This window comes from Gymnodraco acuticeps, unplaced genomic scaffold (genome assembly GCF_902827175.1).
Source record: "Gymnodraco acuticeps unplaced genomic scaffold, fGymAcu1.1, whole genome shotgun sequence".
Classification (NCBI taxonomy): Eukaryota; Metazoa; Chordata; class Actinopteri; order Perciformes; family Bathydraconidae; genus Gymnodraco; species Gymnodraco acuticeps.
Window position 1 is genome coordinate 3,623,726 of NW_022992351.1, and position 7,225 is coordinate 3,630,950.

Sequence of the window (7,225 nt, forward strand, 5' to 3'; positions counted from 1 at the left end):
TATATCAAGGACCTCCTTCAGTGGTACGAACCCAGCAGACCCCTTAGGTCTTCAGGCGCAGGCCAGCTCACTGTTCCATTTGTGAGATCAAAGCGTGGGAAAGCAGCCTTCTGCATCTATGCTCCTAATGCATGGAACAAACTCCCAGAACATCTGAGAATGAGCTAGCACTTTAAAATCATTTAAATCAGGTCTAAAAACATTTCTTTTTAATATGGCTTTTCAAATTTAAATGTTCTAATTTTCGAACTGTTAAATATGGTTTTCTTTCTTTTAATGAATTATTTTGTGTGTTTTGTATTTCTTCTCAATGTATTGTGTTTGCTCTGTTTGATCCTGTAAAGCACTTTGAATTGCATTACTGTATGAATTGTGCTATACAAATAAATTGCCTTGCCTTGCCTTCCGGTGGACCTCCATGGGACCTTATTTCGAAAAAATTATGTATTGAAGTCAATGGAGAGAGAAAGATTATCTTTCGATCCCGTTTGAATTGTGCCACGAATTACACATATGATGTTTGTCAATTTAAAAGATAATTTTGCAAGTCAAAAAAATAACATTTGTTTGTGTGAAACGCTCAATGAACTACATCTCTGGTCTCGCAGAACAACACACGTCACCAAGATGGCCGTCACTACTGTCTTGTCAACAAAACGATTGACTACCCTCACTATCACCACAATGAAACACGTCCAGAAGAATGTCCTGCAAAGCTGCCTGCCTGCCTTCCTTTGATTCTCTCTGAACTGCCTGGTCTTTTTAATGTTTAATGTCAACCATTTGTGCAGATAGCATGAAGTAGAAAAGATCGGCGATCGCCGATGCTAGCGTTAGCATTTCTCCCCCGGGCTTAAATTGTGTATTATAGAATGATCACACCAGTGACAGTACTCTTCAAAGGGTTCACAAATTATGACTACTACTCTTACAGTTTAACATTTTGGGTTACTTAATGCTAATAAAAATGACAAGGCTGTAATGCTAACTAACGTGCTAGCTACTAGCTAGGTAGCTAACTTGATCCAGCCACTCCTGGTCCTTTCATCAGACGGGAAGCGAAAGAACGAGCAAGACCCATTGCTGGTATGATAACAACCTGGTACTAAGCACACAGGCATCTTGTTAAAGTTATCTTATCTTAGCCAGCGCCATATAGATAGATTATATCTATATGGCGCTGATCTTAGCTATCTCTTAGTGGAGGAAAACAATTGTGACATCACTTACGCGACTCTGGGATTTGTAGTCTTTCTAGTTGCGTATTTCAACAGTTTTACGACAAACTGTGACTTTTTTGACTTGCAAAATTATCTTTTAAATTGACAAACATCATATGTGTAATTCGTGGCACAATTCAAACGAGATCGAAAGATAATCTTTCTCTCTCCATTGACTTCAATACATAATTTTTTCGAAATAAGGTCCCATGGAGGTCCACCGGAAGGGGAGGGACTTCGCCACTCTATGGGAAAAAGTATTTCCGGCTCGTCTCCGGCACACGTGACATGTCCCAACCTATCGGCCCCATAGTTATATATAAACACTAGATGACTCACCCGCGCTGCTGACCAATGGAGACCGACGTTGCCACTTGGCCGCCATCTTGCTACAGGCAGTTCTCTCATTCATAACATTATGGTTTACTATTTAAATAACCATAGCTTGCTCAATTTTCAAACGGTTTGGTTTTTTATAAACATCAAAAATGTAGTTATGATACTGCATACTTATAATCATGGACTTTCATATGAAAATAACATTAATCAGATAAAGCAATAGCTATACACACACACAAGGTATTTATATTAAATATTTGCTTGTGTATATATTTCCATTTATTTTATTATATTGTTAATATTTTAAATAAATTATAAATAAATTATAAAATTAAAATACATTTATATTTTATATATAACAATCGGTCTCATGTTACCACTCTGTAAGCCAAGAGTTGTTAATTTAGCAATGCCTTAGCTTGAAGAACAGGGACACAACTAATGACAATAGCATATGTTGGTATATTATTTAGATATTCACACCTTTATCAGAAGAACCAAACCAACATAAAAAGTGCTCACAGACAGGCCAGTTCTGTCTAATTTATCACAATTATTTTTGACATGAGATCTTCATATCATCCTAGTTTTGTATTTAGTTTCTAGATTTGTAAACAAATCCAGAACCTTTGAAATATGTTATTGAAAAAAGACCAAGAATAATATAAACGGTACCATGTGTCCTTTTGTGTCCTTCTGTAGTCCATTTGTGGTTTGTCTTGTCTCACCGCGGCTGATATATCACAAAATCCACTGTTTAAATTGTTCCCTATATTGCCCCTATAAGGTGTCCTTGGGTGTTATGAAAGGCGGCCCCCCAACATAAATGTATTATTATTATTGAGAAGAACAACTTGGTGTGGTGTGTAGGGGATGTAGGAAGCAGGAGCAGGTGGGGAGAGATGGGGCTTCAAGGTTCAAGGTTATTTGTTTTAAATGTGTCTTGGAGATAAGGACCAGCTGCACACAATAAAATACAGTATAACACAAAACCAATAAGACACACAGTGACACATGGCACACCAACAATCAATCATCGTCCAACCTCAGCTTTGGTATTCTTTCACAACCATGTTATGGGTTTATTAGACTGAGCAAAGATAAACATATGTGGTGATCCCACGGGTTCTTGTTTGCAGACAGCGGCGATTGGAGCATCCGTAGGCTGCACAAAAGTCCGGCATAGTCAGGTACTTCTGTAAACACAAAGCCAGCAAATTCCTGTATCATAATGCAAGATGTTTTTAACAAGCCAAACCACTTGGAAGAAATCATGTGTAACTTAAGTTATGTTGAAAAGAAAGAGCAGTTCTGCCTCTCCCACTGGTGTAAAGTTGCTGGGTCAACTTTATAATACTAGGTCTCACTCACAGCCTCTTGTTATTAGCCAGCTAATAAATACAACCACATACACAAAGAAAAGCTGCAATTTCAACATGTCCAAGCATTCTGTATCATAGCCATGCTAATAATGTTTATAATAAACCAAACCGTTTGTAAATCAGTCAAGATTTCAGCGAGTTAAGAGTATTTTTGTGCAGATCACTCACCTTACAACAGCTACCATAGCACGAATCAGAGTAACTGTTGACTGTAGCAAGATGGCGGCCGGTCAGCTACGCTGGAAAATCTCCCATGAGCCATCTAGTGTTTATATATATCTATGATCGGCCCTGTCTCAGGCATGGTCTCAGGTCGACTATTTTCATTTCCTCTCTCCTCGGTCCTCGGTCTCACCGGAAGTTGATTTGTCTGCGCCATCTTGAGTACCGTCCCATGGCTCTTATTTCTGCCGGAGGACCGAGGAGCGATAATGGAGGAGCGATAATCGAGGAACCACCAGTCCATCCTCCGATGAAATCCTCAGATACTTGCCCCGCCTCCTTACTGTGTATCACTCACTGATTGGACGATGCAGTGCATGCAATGATCTCATGCTTCTTGACATGAGAGCAGTTTCCCAGCGGAGTGAAGAAAATACATGAAACTCACGAGAGTCACTCCTCAGTTTAAACTGTGTTTTGTTTCAATTCATGTACCATTTAGTTACAAATATGTGATATCTGAACAACAAAGTGGTCAAAAATCATTTTATTCATTTATTTGAAAAAATGTCATGATCGCTTTTTTCGTTTTATATTTTCATTTATTGTCATTTCCATTCGTCAGTCATTAAGTGCTATTAAAATGTTAATGTGCTACATATCCAAACAAACAAACAAAGTGTGCAATCCAATGAATGTCTAACTGGGTTTTGATAGATAACATATCTCTTTTTCTTCTCAATTATTTTATTTCTAATCAATATTAATCAAACTATTGTTCGTTTATACATTTTAAGAATGGCGTTTATCTTTTTTGAGATTGAGTTCTTATTTTATTTTATTTATTGGGGTCTACAACAGATGATACAAATGTTTGTGTCAGTAAATGTGTGGCGGGGGTGTTTGTGAAAATAACGGGGACAGACCTGCTGTCAGACGAACAGCTGTGCGGTGTCATCACAAACGGACGTCGCTTCGCGTGACGCTCCGGAGGAAAGGACGTCCCATTGCTCTTAAAACTCATTTCCCTGCTTCTCGTGGTTTCCTTGCGTCCCTCCATGCTTCCCTGGTGGGAGGGACTAGACGCAGTGAAACGACGCAAGTGAGGGACGCAAGGATTTAATTTACCGACCTGAGACGGGGCCATCGTCTCCAGAGGCTTCTCAATTATTACATTTCCCCTCCTCGACTCCTATCCTCAAGACTTAGTCCCGCCCACAGGAGCAACACACTCTCACTCCCTAAGCGTCCAATAACGACGTTTGGTCAGTGTCCGTGGCGTCCAGTTGTGACGCTCCTAGGCTCCTTCAGCGTCATGACGCAAATAGCTTTCAACTGATTGCAATGTATTCCCATCTGCGGCGGGATTTGACGCTCATGGAAGCACGGCATTCGTTTGTGTCGGCTGCCCTTAAAGGCAATGTGAGCGTCCATTCCCATTGGATAACGGAGAATTGTACACCCGGAAGTAAGTATTCCCCTTACTGTCGATTGATTTTACAGTGATATCTGCACTACTCATCGACTAAAAAACACCAGATTATCCTTGTTAATTACACAACATTGATTGGTTTAAATTGTGTGCAATGCTTTTGTATTTTTCCCCTTCGATTCGGAGAAACAAATATTTTTTCGGAGTAAAGGATGGCAGAAGACACTACACTACCCAGAATCCCCAGCTATCGTTTGGACTACACCATGTGCTCTGTTTGACAAACCCGTTTTTTTTCACCATTCATTCCAATGGCTGGCGTCTATGTCACGTGATCTTCAAATTTCTCCCTGCAGAAAAATAAAACATGGCCGAACTTCGTTTTATTCTCGGTGGAAAATGCCTATTTTAAAGTTAGTTTGGCCATTAAAATGCGTTTTGATGTCATTTGATGCGAGAAATATGAGTTGTTATTTCAGATTATGTGTGCAGTGGATGTACATGATCTTTAGTTTGCTAATTATTTCGAAGATTACTTCAGGAAATCGCGACGTTTTCATTGTTACCAAGGTGGTTGCTAGGGACGCTGCTATCGATATTATTTCTGTTATGTTGTGTAACTGTTTAATGGTGTTATCTTTATTGCTACCCCCTTCCCCGTCAATGTTGATCCACAGCGCAAACATATTAGTTTAACAAAATCCGCATCTAAAGATACGTTATTTTCCCCTGTGCAATTCCAGTCTCACATCTCACAGCACATCGTCATTAACAAATACCGGAAACAGACCGAAAACATTTATAAAAAAAAAATATATACTTTATTCCGAGTGTGCTTGATTTTCTCTTTGAAAGTCATCACATAACGGCATTGTAATACACGGTTCGGCTGCATTAAATATTACATATCTGCCGTAGTTCTCTATTTATAGAGCCCTGATGAGAAGACTTCTAGACAAACATGAGGAACTGAAAACGTGACGTGGGTCATAAATATATCAGCAATTAAACAACATCTTACATTTCTTTTCACACAATACGTCTCCTTGCAGTATCAACACTAATTCGGCTGACTTTTATATTTGATCCAATTGGTAGATAGGCTGTATTTACACCATAAAGGTGCACAGCTGATATAAAGGGACACCTAGTGGTTAAAGCATGTTATTGAATTTCATTATTTTTATTATTAGATATTAATAGGATCCCTATAAAGTATATTCATTACTCGTTATTCTCTACTAATAGTTCACTAAAGACTGTATATAATTACTATTTTGCACATCCCTTTCAAGATTTCAAGATTTTCTAAGGTTTATTGACATATCATATAGGCCTACACAACTATGGTGTAGTTCTGCATTGAATGAAAAACTTGGGTCGCAGGTTCCTCAATAGCGCATTACAAGACATCTATCAATATTTGTGCATACCTCCAGCAATGTTAACTATGTTGAAGCACTTATTTTAACTGATATTATACATCATGTATTATACTCTTATAAGATGTATGTAGATATTTCATCTCCGGCCTTGTCAGGTATTGAACAATCAATACATAAAGAACACAGAATTGTTAAATATAAAACACAGAATTTGTGTGATTATACTAAATGATTTACAAATAAACACCACTGCATAATGTACAACTGTAACACATGCTGATGTAACGCAAATGTTTCCAACCTGGGATCAATAAATTATATCTTATCTTAAGCTGATCGATGGCTACTGCCATATTTGCAAAATTTGCCTCTGAACCTTGACAAGTGCATGTTTCAGGCTTATCAATTAATGTAATGTAATGTAATGTTATCTATTAACAACAGGAGGGGTCAAAAACATAAGACCAGCTGTTAAATAAAGCTCTTCTGACCTTAGCTGGCATGTGTGTATATATATATTAATGCTGCCCATTATGGGCACAAGCAATTTTCACCCATTTATTAATGATATGTTTTACATTTGAGTGTTTCCTATCCCCTAAACCTCCAGGGATGTACACAGTTTAATACTGGCAACTTCTTATTATGGGAAATACGAAAACGTCTTTTAAAACTACAACTCCCAGTAGAGACGTGCCATAGATAGAGAGCATGTTGCGAAACAGAATAGCCAGCATGTGTAGTTCTGGGGACGGGGTGGGGGAGGGGGGGACGCGGTGGACCCGTTCAAATCCAGTTTTGGACAGTCTGACGTGGTTCCATTCCATTTCAAGTGCTGTTCGAGAATCGGCGTAACCCTCGGAGCACACTCACCAATCACAGAGCTTGAGGACTATCACAGGGTTTGTCAAACGGAGCACATGGTGTAGTCCAAACAATAGCTGGGGATTCTGGGTAGTGTAGTGTTTTCTGCCATCCTTTACTCAGAAAAAATATTTGTTTCTCCGAATCGAAGGGGAAAAATACAAAAGCATTGCACACAATTTAAACCAATCAATGTTGTGTAATTAACAAGGATAATCTGGTGTTTTTTAGTCGATAAGTAGTGCAGATATCACTGTAAAATCAATCGACAGTAAGAGGAATACTTACTTCCGGGTGTACAATTCTCCGTTATCCAATGGGAATGGACGCTCACATTGCCTTTAAGGGCAGCCGACACAAACGAATGCCGTGCTTCCCTGAGCGTCAAATACCGCCGCAGATGGGAATACATTGCAATCAGTTGAACGCTATTTGCGTCCC